The sequence below is a fragment of the Pseudophryne corroboree genome, chromosome 8 (assembly GCF_028390025.1).
Source record: "Pseudophryne corroboree isolate aPseCor3 chromosome 8, aPseCor3.hap2, whole genome shotgun sequence".
Lineage (NCBI taxonomy): Eukaryota > Metazoa > Chordata > Amphibia > Anura > Myobatrachidae > Pseudophryne > Pseudophryne corroboree.
Window position 1 is genome coordinate 133,015,340 of NC_086451.1, and position 18,230 is coordinate 133,033,569.

General features: G+C 46.1%; 1 protein-coding gene across 1 annotated transcript in view; it reads right to left on the reverse strand.

The window, feature by feature from the left end:
• Positions 1-18,230, reverse strand: part of MORN5 (MORN repeat containing 5) — a 139,987-nt gene that overhangs the window by 82,149 nt on the left and 39,608 nt on the right. The gene's annotated exons all lie outside the window — the stretch shown is intronic.

Here is an 18,230-nt window from a genome sequence, read left to right on the forward strand (position 1 = left end):
TTCTTCTGGCAGATATGGACATCGCACTTACTCTCGATGCCAGAGTGCAAATATACCTCTGAGCATCTCGCATATAAAGAAAAGCATCCTTTAATTGCTCTATAGTCAATAAAATACTGTCCCTATCCAGGGTATCAATATTTTCAGTCAGGGAATCCGACCAGACCACCCCAGCACTGCACATCCAGGCTGAGGCGATGGCTGGTCGCAGTATAACACCAGTATGTGTGTATATACTCTTTAGGGTAGTTTCCAGCCTCCTATCAGCTGGATCCTTGAGGGCGGCCATATCAGGAGACGGTAACGCCACTTGTTTTGATAAGCGTGTGAGCGCCTTATCCACCCTAGGGGGTGTTTCCCAGCGCGCCCTAACCTCTGGCGGGAAAGGGTATAATGCCAATAACTTTTTTGAAATTAGCACTTTTCTATCTGGGTTAACCCACGCTTCATCACATACATCATTCAATTCCTCTGATTCAGGAAAAACTACAGGTAGTTTTATCACCCCCACATAATACCCCTTTTTGTGGTACTTGCAGTATCAGAGTATGCAAAGCCTCCTTCATTGCCGTGATCATATAACGTGTGGCTCTACTTGAAAATACGTTTGTTTCTTCACCGTCGACACTAGATTCAGTGTCCGTGTCTGTGTCGACCGACTGAGGTAAAGGGCGTTTTACAGCCCCTGACGGTGTCTGAGACGCCTGGGCAGGTACCAACTGGTTTTCCGGCCGTCTCATGTCGTCAACTGATTTTTGTAATGTGCTGACATTATCACGTAATTCCATAAACAAAGCCATCCATTCCGGTGTCGACTCCCTGGGGGGTGACATCACCATTACCGGCAATTGCTCTGCCTCCACACCAACATCGTCCTCATACATGTCGACACGCACGTACCGACACACAGCAGACACACAGGGAATGCTCTTATCGAAGACAGGACCCCACTAGCCCTTTGGGGAGACAGAGGGAGAGTTTGCCAGCACACACCCAAGCGCTATAATATATATGGGAACAACCTTATATAAGTGTTGTATCCTTATAGCAGCTTAAATATATAAAATATCGCCATAAAAAGTGCCCCCCCTCTCTGTTTTACCCTGTTTCTGTAGTGCAGTGCAGGGGAGAGTCCTGGGAGCCTTCCTCACAGCGGAGCTGAGCAGGAAAATGGCGCTGTGTGCTGAGGAGAATAAGCCCCGCCCCCTATTCCGGCGGGCTTTTCTCCCGTAGTTTGTAATATCTGGCAGGGGTTAAATACATCCATATAGCCTCAAGGGCTATATGTGATGTATTTTTTAGCCATAAAAGGTATTTACATTGCTGCCCAGGGCGCCCCCAGCAGCGCCCTGCACCCTCCGTGACCGTTGGTGAGAAGTGTGTGACAAACAATGGCGCACAGCTGCAGTGCTGTGCGCTACCTTCATGAAGACTGAAGAGCCTTCTGCCGCCGGTTTCTGGACCTTCAATCTTCAGCATCTGCAAGGGGGGTCGGCGGCGCGGCTCCGGGACGAACCCCAGGGTGAGACCTGTGTTCCGACTCCCTCTGGAGCTAATGGTGTCCAGTAGCCTAAGAAGCCAATCCATCCTGCACGCAGGTGAGTTGAACTTCTCTCCCCTAAGTCCCTCGATGCAGTGAGCCTGTTGCCAGCAGGACTCACTGAAAATAATAAACCTAAAAACTTTTTCTAAGCAGCTCCTTAAGAGAGCCACCTAGATTGCACCCTGCTCGGACGGGCACAAAAACCTAACTGAGGCTTGGAGGAGGGTCATAGGGGGAGGAGCCAGTACACACCACCTGATCCTAAAGCTTTAGTTTTGTGCCCTGTCTCCTGCGGAGCCGCTAATCCCCATGGTCCTGACGGAGTCCCCAGCATCCACTTAGGACGTCAGAGAAAAGTATTTTTGGAGTAATCTAATTTGGTTTGAGCCTCTTTCATAAGGAAAGATTCCATTATTTGTTTTTGATGTAGATAGTTAGATTTATTATCCGCTGTGGAAAATCGTAAGTAATGGCTGTAGGTTTCTTTCAGTCTGTTTTTTAAAGAATGTAATGTCTTCCTGTGAGTCCTGTTGCGCTTAGCTATGTAAGAGATCACATGCCCTCTCATCACTGCCTTTGAGGCCTCCCAAAATAGAACAAGGTCATTCCAATGTTCTAAGTTATCGTCTACATATTCCCTCCATTTAGTTTTCAAATATAATTGAAAATCATCGTTCTGGGAAAGGAAGGAAGGGAAGCGCCAAAGGCGTGAGGAATGCCAGGGAGTAGACCTAGTTAAGTCGAAAAGTATAGGGGCATGATCCGATATAATGATAGGGTCTATTATGGTATTGCGGACTCGCTGGAATAACGTATCCGCTACCAAAATGTAATCTATTCTGGTAAAAATATCATGAACCTTAGAATGAAACGTGAAATCCTTGCAAGAAGGGTTATGTAGTCTCCATTGATCAACCACATCATGGTTGGAACAGAGAAAGTCAATCCCGTTCACACGGTTTGAAGAGGTAGGAGAGGTAGGGGCCGAGTGATCCAATAAAGGATTATGTAAACAATTAAAGTCCCCGCCAATTATCAGATTAGGGGTATCATGCTTCATAAGAAGATTTGACAGTTTTTTATAAAAGGCCAAACTAGGTGTGTTAGGAGCATAGATATTTAAAATAGTGAATTTCTCACCGTGGACTGTAAGATGCACCAACAAAAACCGTCCCTCTCTATCGGCCACCACATTATCAATGGTATATTGAAGATGTTTACTAAATAAAATTGCCACACCGCGTTTCTTTTTATCAAGGGAGGCTGAGACACATTCCTGGATCCATGTCGCTTTAAGGGTCGCATGGGGACCACGTAACCAGTGTGTCTCCTGCAATAAAATAATATCAGGGGCTAATCGTTTGAGATGAGACAATACCCTTCTTCGCTTGCATGCGGAATTCAATCCAGCTACGTTCCATGACAAAATTCGGATAGCATTCGATGTCAGTTGGGGGGCTAAAGTAGAAAATTCAGTATGGGTTGTCATCCAATTCCACACTTACCAATGGAGGTTGTAGGTAGGGTATCTTTGATTAGAGTGCCCGTCCCATCCCAGCGAGTGAGACCAGCGTTCCGAATATCAATTAGGAGTAATAACTGCAAGGTGAGAGTGGAAAGGGGCCACAGGCGATCCAGGAGAAAAGAAGAAAGAAGAAGAAGAGAAGAAAAAGAAGCAAAGAACAAAGAGTACCAAAAATGACACGCAAACAAATTGCAACACATCACAATAATAGTAAGTATGTAATTATTATGATAATTCCAACAGTCTATCTGTGGGAGGGTAACCCCTCCGTCACAAGAGAGGTAGGAAGCTACCATTTCTCTCCTTTTTCCCTTAGGAAATTAGGAGAAGTGTAAATATTTAAAACTGTAAATCATCAACTCATCCATTTGGAGGTGGATTTTTAGAGGAACCTTGCAACGGAATCTTTAGGTGATCTCTAGCTTGGTCAGGAGTGTCAAAATTAAGGGTTCTCCCATCAGTGAAGACCCGCAGTTTAGCTGGGTATAGAAGGGCAAATTTAACATTCTCAGTAAATAAATGTTTGCAAATTGGGGTGAATTCTTTCCTCCTCTGAGCCACAGAGGCCGAAAAGTCCTGAAATATCAGCACTTTAAAGTTCCGCACTTCAAGAGTGCGCCTTTTCCTGTATGCCATAAGTATGTTTTCTTTATCTCTAAAATTAAGAAATTTGGCGATCACAGGGCGAGGGCGTATTTGGGATGAGGGGGGACCTCTATCAGGGCCAATACGATGCGCTCTTTCAATAAGCACTGTTCCTGAGGTACTAGGAACGTTGAGGATTTGAATTATGTCAACACTTAATAAATCAAAAAGATCCGAACCGGATATTGATTCTGGGATGCCTATAAATCTAAGATTGTGCAGCCTATCTCTATTTTCAAGGTCATCAATCTTTGAGGTCAAGAAAGCTATTTGTTGAAAGTGGGAGTCATCAGAATTTTGCAGAGATACAATAGCATCTTCCGCCGTACTAACCCGTTGTTCCACCTCCACTAACCGTTTGGTATGTGATTCTAAATGGGACAGAACCGTATTTATAGTCGTTTGGATTGCATCCAGCTTTTTTTCCAGGGTTGGGTTTAAAGGCAATGAGCCTTCCACAGAAAGGGAAGGTATCACAGGGGAGGAAGAAAGATCTTGAGATGTGGAGGGGAGTGAGCGACTGGGCTGGGGTGTGTTTACCTTTTCCCTAATAGAGGGATTTTTAGTCTGAGATTTCCCGTTTCTGACCATGGTATCAGTTGGATATTTATCTACAAATTTATCCATACTATGGGACAATGACCAGTGTTTAGCTAGAGATTCTGTACCACCTATGGATAGGAGTCTCTGAGACAACTACATAGTTAGAGAAGAGGGGAGAAAAAAAAAAAAAAAAAAAGAGAAAAGAAAAAAAAAAAAGGGGGGGGGGGAGGAGGGGCCCCCAAAGGACAAAGATTGGGTTCAACCACTGGTTTGTAAAAAGTAAGTTAAGCTTATTGAGATGTAGGATTTGGTTAGGAGTCTCCTATCTTAGCTCTTACACTTTATATGTGAATCTTACATTAAATACAGGAGTATATAGGCAATAATAAAGTAACCCTGTGAAGGATGTTATGCAAAGCGTGAAATTTGATCAGGATTCACCTACTTTGGCTGTTGCGCTTTGTATATGATTTTTTCCATTAAATACAGAAATACATAGGTAACAGTAAAGGTATCCTATAGCATAAACCTATATTATAGGATTTGACTAGGATTCCTCTTTCTCGGTTATTACAGTCTGTATATGAATTTTATATTAAATGCAGAAGTATATAGGCAATAGTAAAAAGCAATAACAAACAGTATCAGCAATAACAAACAGTTATTGGGGCAAGCACCCTCAATAACCCCGCAGTCACAGCAAATAACAAGTTATTAAGTCAGAGTCAGGCTGTATATAAGGCTCTTGCCTGATTAGTGTATCTTGCGTTATAGGACACCGAAAAGTTTCTGTTTCTCCAAGGGGATACTGACCTTCCCCCAACAAGAAAGGGTAGAGCAGATAAAGTATCAGGAGAGGGGAAAGTGGCAAAGAAAGGAGGGAGAACACGAGGTGGGAGAGGAGGGTTATTAGTAGGGAGAATGACAAAATATGGTTACCTATAAGGGAAAGCAGCGTGTTTCACACAGAATCTCTCCAGCCCAAGCTGGTCCACAAGCCTTCAGGCACACTGTCCGAAAAAAAAAAAAAAAAAAAAAAAAGATTCCCTGTGGGTAACAGCATAAGTTTTTCAGAGAGAATGAAAGCAGGTAAGAAATCAGGTTCTGCAGCAACGTCCCCAATATCTGCGCTGGCAGCACCAATCTCCTATCCACCAAGGTCACAGCCGTTCAGGATGTTCAGCTCCCAGCGCCACAGTTCCTGAGGAATATACTCACAACTGTAGGAATAAGTCTTGGTCCCGGTATCTACACCGTCGTCCCTCTCCACCTGACGTATAGGGTAAATAGCTCCGACCCAGAACCAGGCTATGTAAAAGGTTCTTGCCTGACCAATGTAGCTCGATAGTGAAAGTGTAGGGCAGAGGCACAGTGTCAGGAGCGCCTGTCAGAGCAGTCGTGGGGCATAGTTAAGTTCCTCAGATAAGGGGGGTAGCGGTTCTGTCTCTCCAAAGGGAATCTATCCTCTCTCAGGGTAACTGACACAGTTAATATGGGAAGCTTACTGTTCACTTCGTCCAGAGAGCCCGTTCCGGGGTAGGCAGCCTCTTCACCACGACGTTCCCGTGCTGTGGTAGCCGCTCCACCAGTGCCGTCTTCAGCGGTCTCCGCGTCTCCAAGAGGGGGCTACAGCCTCCGCGTCGCGTCTCTTCCAGACCGCAGCAGCCGATCCGTGCAGCCGCGGACGCCTCCCGGCAGCCAGAGCCAGCAGCAGCCGATCCGTGCCGTCGCGGATGCCCCCCGGCAGTTAGAGCCAGCAGCAGCCGATCCGTGCCGTCGCGGATGCCCCCCGGCAGTTAGAGCCAGCAGCAGCCGATCCGTGCAGCCGCGGACGCCTCCCGGCAGTCAGAACCAGCAGGATCCCCCGCCGATCAGCTACTCCAGGCAGCACACACCGCAACCGATCGCAGGTGAGGATCCGCGCTACACCTCCAGGGGCCAGGGACCACACGCGGCGAGTCTTGTCGGCGCGATCGGGACCCAGCGTCCCGCACCTCGGTCCCGGCTATCCTGTGTCCACGATGAATAAGTTTCAGCAATCAGCGGGGGTTAATATGGGAATCAGCGGTATCGTGGAAAATTCAACCGAAGGGTCTAGGTATTAAGTCAGAGGTAATTCCGGCTGAGGCACACGCGGCGACCCACACCGCCGACAAGCTGGTAGGCCTCGACTTTGCAAGCCAGATTCCGGCGGTAGGTAGCTCCAATCTCCCTCGCTGATGGATAGTTAGGTAGAGCTCGTCCTTCCCTGCACGATCATATAGTTTGTGTCAGTAGATCAGCTCCTGTTTTCTATCCACAGCATCTTTGAGGGTAGCCGTATCCTGTGACGGCAGGGCTACCTTCTTGGATAAGCGTGTTAAAGCTTTGTCCACCCTAGGGGAGGATTCTCAGCGTAACCTGTCCGTTGGCGGGAAAGGATACACCATAAGAATCCTTTTGGAAATCTGCAGTTTTTTATCTGGAGATTCCCAAGCCTTTTCACATAACTCATTTAGCTCGTGTGAGGGGGGAAAGGTTACCTGTGGCTTCTTTTCCCCATACATATGTACCCTCCCGTCAGGGACTGGGGTTTCCTCTGTGATGTGCAACACATCCTCAATTGCTATAATCATATAACGGATGGATTTAGCCAATTTTGGCTGTAGTTTTGCATCATCGGAATCGACACTGGAGTCAGAATCCATGTCGGTATCCGTGTCAACAATTTGGGATAGTGGGCGCTTCTGAGACCCTGTCGGCCTCTGCGACATAGGATCAGGCATGGGTTAGGACCCTGACTGTCCTGAGGCTTCCGCTTTTTCTAACCTTTTATGTAAGGAATTAACATTATCATTTAAAACCTTCCACATATCCATCCAATCAGGTGTCGGCGCCGTCGGCGGAGACACCACATTCATTTGCTCCCGCAAACACAGGGAATGCCCTTTTTGAAGACAGTTCCCCCACAAGGCCCTTTGGAGAGACAGAGAGAGAGTATGGCAGCACACACCCCAGCGCTATATCCCAGGAATAACGCAGTAACTTAATGTTAACCCAGTAGCTGCTGTTTATATTGTGTTTTTGCGCCTAATTTATGTACCCCCCCTCTCTTTTTACCCTCTTCTACCGTGAATCTGCAGGGGAGAGCCTGGGGAGCTTCCTCTCAGCGGAGCTGTGGAGAAAAAATGGCGCTGGTGAGTGCTGAGGAAGAAGCCCCGCCCCCTCGACGGCGGGCTTCTGTCCCGCTTAAATATGCATTTTCTTGGCGGGGGCTCATACATATATACAGTGCCCAACTGTATATATGTTTACTTTTGGCAAAAAGAGGTTCCAAATGCTGCCCAGGGCGCCCCCCCCTGCACCCTTACAGTGACCGAAGTATGTGAGGTGTGTGGGAGCAATGGCGCACAGCTGCAGTGCTGTGCGTTACCTCAGTGAAGAACGGAGTCTTCTGGCGCCAATTTGAAGTCTTCTTGCTTCTCATACTCACCCGGCTTCTGTCTTCCGGCTCTGCGAGGGGGGTGGCGGCGCGGCTCTGGGATCGGACGGCGAGGGTGAGATCCTGCGTACGATCCCTCTGGAGCTAATGGTGTCCAGTAGCCTAAGAAGCAGGACCTAGCTTCAGAGAGTAGGACTGCTTCTCTCCCCTCTGTCCCACGATGCAGGGAGTCTGTTGCCAGCAGAGCTCCCTGAAAATGAAAAACCTAACAAAATACTTTCTCTCAGCGAACTCAGGAGAGCTCACTGAAAAGCACCCAGCTCGTCTGGGCACAGTATCAAACTGAGGTCTGGAGGAGGGGCATAGAGGAAGGCGCCAGTGCACACCAGAACCTAAATTCTTTCTTAAAGTGCCCATGTCTCCTGCGGAGCCCGTCTATCCCCATGGTCCTTACGGAGTCCCCAGCATCCACTAGGACGTTAGAGAAATAACATTTTTGCGATCCCGAGGGGTCTGAGAGAAATCAATTCTATGAATCGGACTCCCTCCATAAATATTATCACATCTGTGATCGTGCCACAGACCTACAGTATGCAACTTTACCATAGCTACATATACATATAGGTATAGCTCTTTCTGATATGCATCACATTAACATGTCAATTTTCACCCAGTCAGATATTGTTGGTGCCGACAGGGTTACCCCCCACGTCTATGTCTCCCATATAGTTTTCTTTTAGGAAAAGTATACCTCTACTGACATGTTGACATTGATTAACATGTACCAAGTACTATTAGGAGTCGACAGCGCCGACATAGTCATTCCCCTTGTGGCAGAGCACTCAGCCTCAGATATGCCGACACCCGTGTACCAAACACCCACCGACATTTCACTGGCTATAAGGGATAGACCCCAGTACATTCTGTCATGGAAATACATAAGGAGTTTATCAGCTCATATACACCGCGTTCATGATATAGTGCTTTTATTTTAACTAATATTGCACCAAACAACTGTGGCCCCCCTCGTTTTTCGCACTGATCTATACAGTAGTGTTTTGGAAGGACCAGTGTCTATGTAAGGATAAAATGGTGCTTGTTAGAGCTGTGAGGGCTAAGCCACGCCCCCTTAATGGGGCACTTCAGTCCCGCTTATTATATTTTTATACTGGCGGGGGGTCTGTAATTAGTGCCCAGGCACTTTTTACACTTCTGCCAGTCGCTATTTGAGGATCTATGCTGCCCAGGGCGCCCCCCCTGCGCCCTGCACCCTTCAGTGCCGTTCTGTATGTGGGAGCATGGCTGCGCGGTACCTCAAAAGCCGTCTTCTGCCGTCACTGAAGTCTTCCGATTCTTTTACTCACCCGGCTTCTTTCTTCTGGCTCTGCAAGGGGGGTGACGGCGCGGCTCCGGGAACGAGCAGCTAGGCTTACCAAGTGATCGGACCCTCTGGAGCTAATGGTGTCCAGTAGCCTAAGAAGCAGAGCCTTTGAACTCACAGGAGTAGGTCTGCTTCTCTCCCCTCAGTCCCACAATGCAGGGAGCCTGTTGCCAGCAGGTCTCTCTGAAAATAATAAACCTAACAAAAAGTCTTTTCAGAGAAACTCAGTAGAGCTCCCCTGTGTGTGACCAGTCTCACTGGGCACAGAATCTAAACTGGAGTCTGGAGGAGGGGCATAGAGGGAGGAGCCAGTTCACATCCATTCAAAGTCTTAAAGTTTTGCCCATGTCTCCTGCGGATCCCGTCTATACCCCATGGTTCTTGAAGCATCCCCAGCATCCTCTAGGACGTATGAGAAATATTACACACAAACAAAAATAAAAAATCTTTTTGGCTTAAACTGGTTTCAAATCACGCTCTCCAAGGAGTGTAAAACAATTCTATTCATTGAAACACAAACCTGTCAATGTAATTTGCATGTGCTTCTGTCAAATGATTAGCTGCAACTCGCATAACTTAGTTATGCGAGTTGAGCTCCTAAACTCCACATCAAAAATTAAATAACTTTGGTTGTGCAGGTAGTAGGAAAAAAGTACAAATCCTCACAGTAATCACTATATTTAGCAGCCTGTAAACCAAAATTACAAGGTACTGTATCTGAAAAAATACATGAAGCATAATTAAGCAAAACTTCCAGTCTAGTCTATTCAGTAGTGTGCGCGGGGTGAGGGACCCCATTCTCCTGACAGAGCGATTGTTTCTTTTCGGCGACAGTTTCTCTATGATTTTCTACTGATGTTGGGGGGGATGCAGGTTTTCCATGCATACAGATATGTCCTTATACTTCTATCCTCAATACGCCACACAGCGGGAGATGCATGGCGCTATTGAGCTGACAGGCCAGGCATCATTTTTTGCCAAAAATGCGTCTATGTCGCAAACTGAGTGCTCTATATGAAGCACAACAAAAAAAAAAGTCATGGCTACTGCACCGTAGAATCAGTCGCACACAGATATACAAGTGTTGCAAATCAGATTGCTGTTTGGCACGGCTGCAGAAAAGATGTATGAAGACACATCTGTAATGAGATATGTGCTGCTTCAGTTATATCCCCCTGTATTTAAAATGGACATTTCTAAACATACCAACCACAGTTCATGCATGCACAGTAACACTGCTGGGTTATGCCAAGCAGGAAAGAGATTCCACACAGGACAGAGCAATGCTTTAAACTGACCATTACAATTAGCTTCACATAGTTAGAATTACAAGGCTTTCTATGCAGGACTCAAACTCACATCCTCATGTATTGCAGTCAGACACCTAACATGTGGAGATATTTAAGGATGACCATAATATCCCTTTAATCTGGGACATCTATGATTTACACAGGTTCTGTGGCTGGCTAAACTCTAGCCTGAATTTAACCTGGTTTTAGCCAGCCACAGAACCTGTGTAAAGCATAGGTGTCCCAGATTAAAGGGATATTATGGTTACCCTATATTTGCTCCTGCATAGGAAGACTTGTAAAGTAATTCCAACTGTATGAAGTTAATTGTAATGGTCATTTTAAACCATTGCCCTGTTATGTGTGGAATAAACTCTCTTTACTGCTTGGTATGACCCAGCAGTGTTAGTGCATGCATGAAGATAAACGTGATAGCTCCTACATTCACCTTATAATGAATGTGTTTGTTAATTCATTCCTTCAAAAGTAGGCATAACATTATCTTTTCATCTATAATAAGGAAATGATGAATGGACCACTTAGTGGATGACTTTTCAATTGTTAGATAAGAAAACCCTAATACAATACATCTTAGATTATTGATTCGATCCTTAAATATCTTTCTTAACTATGGGGGTAATTCCAAGTTGATCGCAGCAAGAATTTTGTTAGCAGTTGGGCAAAACCATGTGCACTGCAGGGGAGGCAGATTTAACATGTGCAGAGAGAGTTAGATTTGGGTGTGGTATGTTCAATCTGCAATCTAATTTGCAGTGTAAAAATAAAGCAGCCAGTATTTACCCTGCACAGAAATAAAATAACCCACCCAAATCTAACTCTCTCTACACATGTTAAATCTGCCTCCCCTGCAGTGCACATGGTTTTGCCCAACTGCTAACAAAATTCCTGCTGCGATCAACTTGGAATTACCCCCTATATCTTGTAAAGCAGGACCTCTCGTTTAAACAAAATGTGTTAATTACCTCATCAGTACAGGTGTCATATGGTGATTAAATTGCTGGTGCTCATTTATGTTTATAAGATTGTTGTATTTTTTTTGTTGCTGACTTTTTTGACTTCTGGCAGTTTAGCAAAAAAATACCTAAGCTGGTTTACTTCACTGCCATTTGAACAATTAAATCAAATATCATTGCACAGTTTATACTATTCTTAGGACAAAATATTTCTAAGTTAAAAAAAAACAACTTTCAAGTTATAACAATAAGTGCATCAGCAGCAATAAGACGACTGTTTGCAAGTAATAAACGAAGATCAAAACAATTTCTACTACTATTTTGAGAACACTGAACTTGCCATTTTGGACAAAAACATCAGGTAAAAATGTATTAAATGGATCTTACTAGTAGAATACATAAAAAGCATGCTTGCCTAATCTTGAAAAAGCATTTAAGGAAGATCGTGAAAGCAACACATATAAGCGTGCTGTTAAAGTGGACGTGCACTGCTACATCTGAGAAGATGTGTTATAAAAATGACTTGCATCCAAAAGTAAATGAGCCCCCAAGCAGTTAGTAGAATCTACTTATTGCTAAAAAGGCTTGGATACTTTTGAGGGCTTGCTCATGTATTGTGTTTTACAAGTGGTTCTATATAAGTGGCTATGAGAAATCATATTTGAAAATACATATAGCCATAGGCGTCCTTTCAATTACTGTCGGAATTCACGACGTGTCGGAAAAATGGCAGTTTCCGACATTTTTAGGTCGAATCTGGATTCAACATATTCAAGTCCAGTGCCGTTTTCCGACAAGTCGGGAATTCCGTGGCTAATCCGCCAATCCACATATTTTGTCGGGCATTTCAGACAGGTTTTTGGCCCGTTTTCGACAATGCCAATCTGACTTAAAAAAAAAAAAAAGTTGTATCGGCATTGTCGAAAACGGGCAAAAACCTGTCGGAAATGCCCGCAAATTGAATACTGAAGTGTTGGATCCTCTCCGTCGGAGAGGATCCGACACTCAATGAATACATCCGATAAGCATCATTGCACCTTATAACCAATGCAGAGAAATGGCCCTGAAGATCCCATCTGAATGTATATAGAGTATCTTTGATTTCCTTTTTTTCCCAAGAATGTAACAGCTACATAATGTGGGTAAGGTGCAATAAGGGGGATTGAGGTACAATCATGAAGGTTGCGAGACACTTTAGGGAGTCAGGGAGATTACTACTATTTCAGGGAGTCTCCCTGACAATCAAGGAGAGGTGGCACGTATGCATAAAAAGACTTTTAGAAAGAGGCTATTGTCATTTTCTGATTTCCTCTAGGCACCTGGAAATACTTTTTTTGTGTCAACTAAATACACATAACTAAAATGAATCAGCTTGTGTCAACTAAATACACATAACTAAAATAAATCAGCTGTCCATCTCTATTTTAAATGCATATTTTGTATATGGTTAAAACACAATTGGATTATTCAAGCAAACAAGAACTGTCAAAATGGTGAAAAAATAAGAAACCTGTAAAATAAGATTTTAAACCTACCGGTAAATATTTTTCTCGTAGTCCGTAGAGGATGCTGGGACTCCGTAAGGGCCATGGGGATAGACGGGCTCCGCAGGAGACATGGGCACTTTAAGAAAGACTTTGACTCTGGGTGTGCACTGGCTCCTCCCTCTATGCCCCTCCTCCAGACCTCAGTTAAAGAAACTGTGCCCAGAGGAGACGGACAGTACGAGGAAAGGATTTTTGTAATTCAAGGGCAAGATTCATACCAGCCACACCAATCACACCGTCTAACTTGTGATATACTAACCAGTTAACAGTATGAAAAAACAACATAGCATCAGTCCAAGACCGATGAAAACTATAACATAACCCTTATGTAAGCAATAACTATCTACAAGTCTTGCAGAAGTAGTCCGCACTTGGGACGGGCGCCCAGCATCCTCTACGGACTACGAGAAAAAGATTTACCGGTAGGTTTAAAATCTTATTTTCTCTAACGTCCTAGAGGATGCTGGGACTCCGTAAGGACCATGGGGATTATACCAAAGCTCCCAAACGGGCGGGAGAGTGCGGATGACTCTGCAGCACCGATTGAGCAAACATGAGGTCCTCCTCAGCCAGGGTATCAAACTTATAAAACTTTGCAAAGGTGTTTGACCCCGACCAAGTAGCAGCTCGGAACAGCTGTAGTGCCGAGACCCCTCGGGCAGCCGCCCAAGACGAGCCCACCTTCCTAGTGGAATGGGCCTTAACCGATTTTGGCAACGGCAATCCTGCCGTAGAATGCGCTTGCTGGATCGTGTTACAGATCCAGCGAGCAATAGTCTGCTTTGAAGCAGGGCCGCCAACCTTGTTGGCTTCATACAGGACAAACAGTGCTTCTGTTTTTCTGATCCTAGCCGTTCTGGCCACGTAAATTTTCAAAGCCCTGACCACATCAAGGAACTCGGAATCCTCCAAGTCACGAGTAGCCACAGGCACGACAATAGGTTGGTTCATATGAAAGGATGAGATCACCTTAGGTAGAAATTGAGGACGGGTCTGCAACTCCGCTCTTTCCATATGGAAAACCAGATAGGGGCTTTTATGTGATAAAGCCGCCAATTCCGAAACTCGCCTAGCCGAAGCCAAGGCTAACAACATGACCACCTTCCAAGTGAGATATTTCAACTCCACTGTTTTAAGTGGTTCAAACCAATGTGACTTAAGGAAACTTAACACCACGTTAAGGTCCCAAGGCGCCACCGGAGGTACAAAAGGAGGTTGAATATGCAGTACTCCCTTCACAAAAGTCTGTACTTCAGGTAAAGAGGCCAATTCCCTCTGAAAGAAAATGGATAAGGTCGAAATCTGAACTTTAATGGAGCCTAATTTTAGGCCCAAATTCACTCCAGTTTGTAGGAAGTGAAGAAAACGGCCTAGATGGAATTCTTCCGTAGGAGCATTCCTGGCCTCCCACCAAGAAACATATTTTCGCCATATTCGGTGATAATGTTTAGACGTCACGTCCTTCCTAGCCTTTATTAGCGTAGGAATGACCTCATCCGGAATACCCTTTTCCGCTAGGATCCGGCGTTCAACCGCCATGCCGTCAAACGCAACCGCGGTAAGTCTTGGAACAGACAGGGACCTTGTTGTAACAGGTCCTGCCTTAGAGGAAGAGGCCACGGATCTTCTGTGAGCATTTCTTGCAGATCCGGATACCAGGTCCTTCGTGGCTAATCCGGAACAATGAGAATTGTTCTCACTCCTCTTTTCCTTATTATCCTCAACACCTTGGGTATGAGAGGAAGAGGAGGAACACATATACTGACTGGAACACCCACGGTGTCACTAGGGCGTCCACAGCTACCGCCTAAGGGTCTCTTGACCTGGCGCAATACCTTTGTAGCTTTTTGTTGAGACGGGATGCCATCATGTCTATTCGGGGCAGTCCCCACCGACTTGCAATCTGCGTGAAGACTTCCTGATGAAGTCCCCACTCTCCCGGATGTAGATCGTGTCTGCTGAGGAAGTCTGCTTCCCAGTTGTCCACTCCCGGAATGAACACTGCTGACAGAGCGCTTACATGATTCTCCGCCCAGCGAAGAATTCTGGTGGCTTCCGCCATCGCCACTCTGCTCCTTGTGTCGCCTTGGCGGTTTATATGAGCTACTGCGGTGATGTTGTCTGACTGGATCAGAACTGGTCGATTTCGAAGTAAGATCTCCTCTTGATGTAGGGCGTTGTATATGTCCCTTAGTTCCAGGATGTTGATGTGACGACAAGTCTCTTCACTTGACCAAAGGCCTTGGAAATTTCTTCCCTGTGTGACTGCTCCCCAACCTCGGAGGCTCGCGTCCGTGGTCACCAGCATCCAGTCCTGAATGCCGAACCTGCGTCCCTCTAAAAGGTGAGCACTTTTCAGCCACTACAGGAGAGATACTCTGGCCCTGGGGGACAGGGTGATCCGCTGATGCAGTTCCAGATGTGACCCGGACCATTTGTCCAATAGGTCCCATTGGAAGATCCTTGCATGGAATCTGCCGTATGGAATGGCTTCGTATGTTGCCACCATCTTTACCAGAACTTGAGTGCAATGATGTACTGACACTTGTTTTGGTTTCAACAGGTTCATGACTAGAGTCATGAGTTCCTGCGCTTTTTCCGTCGGAAGAAAAACCCTCTTCTGGTCTGTGTCCAGAATCATGCCCAAGAAGGGCAGACGAGTTGTTAGGATTCAGCTGTGACTTTGGAATATTGAGAATCCAGCCGTGTCGCTGTAACACATTCAGTGAAAGTGATACGCTGTTCAGCAACATCTCCCGTGATCTTTTATGAGGAGATCGTCCAAGTACGGGATAATTGTGACACCCTGCTTGCGCAGGAGCACCATCATTTCCGCCATTACCTTGGTGAAAATTCTCGGGGCCGTGGAAAGCCCAAACGGCAACGTCTGAAATTGGTAATGACAATCCTGTACCGCAAATCTCAGGTACGCCTGATGAGGAGGATATATGGGAACATGCAGGTATGCATCCTTTATGTCCAGAGATACCATAAAATCTCCCCCTTCTAGGCTGGCGATGACCGCTCTGAGCGATTCCATCTTGAACTTGAACCGTTTTAAGTAAAGGTTCAGAGATTTTAAATTCAAATTGGGTCTGACCGAACCGTCCGATTTCGGGACCACAAACAAAGTTGAGTAGTACCCCTGCCCTCTTTGAAGCAGGGGAACCTCTACCACCACTTGTTGAAGACACAATTTGTGAATCGCATGTAACACTATCTCCATTTCCAGGTTTTTTTTTGGTAGGGCCGATTTGAAAAACCGGCGAGGAGGCACCTCTTCGAATTCCAGCTTGTAACCCTGGGAAACAATTTCTATTACCCAGGGATCCACCTGTGAGTGGACCCAGATGTGGCTGAACAGTCGAAGACGTGCCCCCACTGGAGCAGACTCCCTCAGGGGAGCCCCAGCGTCATGCGGTGGATTTTGCAGAGGCCGGGGAGGACTTCTGTTCCTGGGAACTAGCTGTGTTGTGCAGCTTTTTCCCTCTGCCCTTACCTCTGGCAAGAAAAGACGATCCACGTACTCTCTTGCTTTTATTGGAACGAAAGGACTGCATCTGATAATGAGGCGCTTTCTTAGATTGTGAGGGAATATATGGCAAAAAATTTGATTTACCTGCCGTAGCCGTGGAGACGAGGTCTGAGAGGCCCTCTCCAAACAATTCCCCACCCTTGTAAGGCAACAACTCCATATGTCTCTTGGAGTCGGCATCACCTGTCCACTGTCGGGTCCATAAGACACGCCTAGCAGAAATAGACATAGCGTTTATCCTGGAACCCAGTAAACTAATGTCTCTTTGAGCATCCCTCATATATAAGACAGCATCTTTTATATGCCCTAGGGTCATTAAAATGGTATCCTTATCATGGGACTCAATTTCCGCTGATAAGGAATCTGTCCATGCTGCTACAGCACTACAAACCCAGGCCGACGCAATAGCCGGTCTGAGTAACGTACTAGAATGTGTGTAAATGGACTTCAAGGTAACCTCCTGCTTGCGGTCAGCGGGATTCTTGAGGGTAGCCGTATCTTGGGATGGAAGCGCTATCTTTTTTGATAAGCGCGTCAAAGCTTTGTCTACCCTAGGGGAGGATTCCCACCGTATCCTGTCCTGCGACGGGAAAGGATACGCTGTTAGAATCCTTTTGGGAATCTGCAGTTTTTTGTCTGGAGTTTCCCACGCTTTTTCGCATAATTCGTTCAGCTCATGTGAGAAGGGAAAGCTGACCTCAGGTTTCTTTTCCTTATACATGTGTACCCTCGTGTCAGGGACAGTGGGTTCCTCAGTGATATGCAAAACATCTTTTATTGCGATAATCATATATCGAATACATTTAGCCACCTTTGGCTGTAATTTTGCATCATCGTAGTCGACACTGGAGTCTGAATCCGTGTCGGTATCTGTGTCAACTATTTGGGATAGTGGGCGCTTCTGAGACCGCGAAGGTCCAGGAGACATTGGGACAGGCATGGGTTGACTCCCTGACTGTACCCCAGCTTCAGCTTTGTCTAGTCTTTTGTGCAATAAATTAACATTAGCACTTAAAACATTCCACATATCCATCCAGTCAGGTGTCGGCACTGCCGACGGAGACCTAACATTCATACACTCCCCCTCCTCCTTAGGTGAGCCTTCAACCTCAGACATGTCGACACACACGTACCGACACACCACACATACACAGGGAAGCTCTTCTGAAGACAGGTTTCCCACCAGGCCCTTTGGAGAGACAGAGAGAGAGTATGCCAGCACACACCCCAGCGCTATATGACCCAGGAAAAAACACAGTATGTTTACCCAGTAGCGCTGTTGTTGTATATATATATGCGCCAATTATGTGGCCCCCACCCCCCCTCTACTTTAAAAACCCTTCTTCCACCGTGTGTCAAGCAGGAGAGAGTCCGGGGAGCTTCCTCTCAGCGGTGCTGTGGAGAAAAAAATGGCGTTGGTGAGTGCTGAGGGAGAAGCCCCGCCCCCTCGGCGGCGGGCTTCTGTCCGGCTCAAATTTTCCAATAACATGGCGGGGTCTCTTTATATACATGTACAGTGCCCAGCTGTACATGTATATATGTGTATTTGCCATAAGAGAGGTTTATATTGCTGCCCAGGGCGCCCCCCCCCCCCCCGCGCCCTGCACTCTTACAGTGACCGTGGTGTGTGAGGTGAAGGGGAGCAATGGCGCACAGCTGCCGTGCTGTGCGTTACCTCAGTGAAGATCAAGGGTGGTCATTCCGAGTTGTTCGCTCGTTATTTTTTTTCTCGCAACGGAGCGATTAGTCGCTAATGCGCATGCGCAATGTCCGCAGTGCGACTGCGCCAAGTAAATTTGCTATGCAGTTAGGTTTTTTACTCACGGC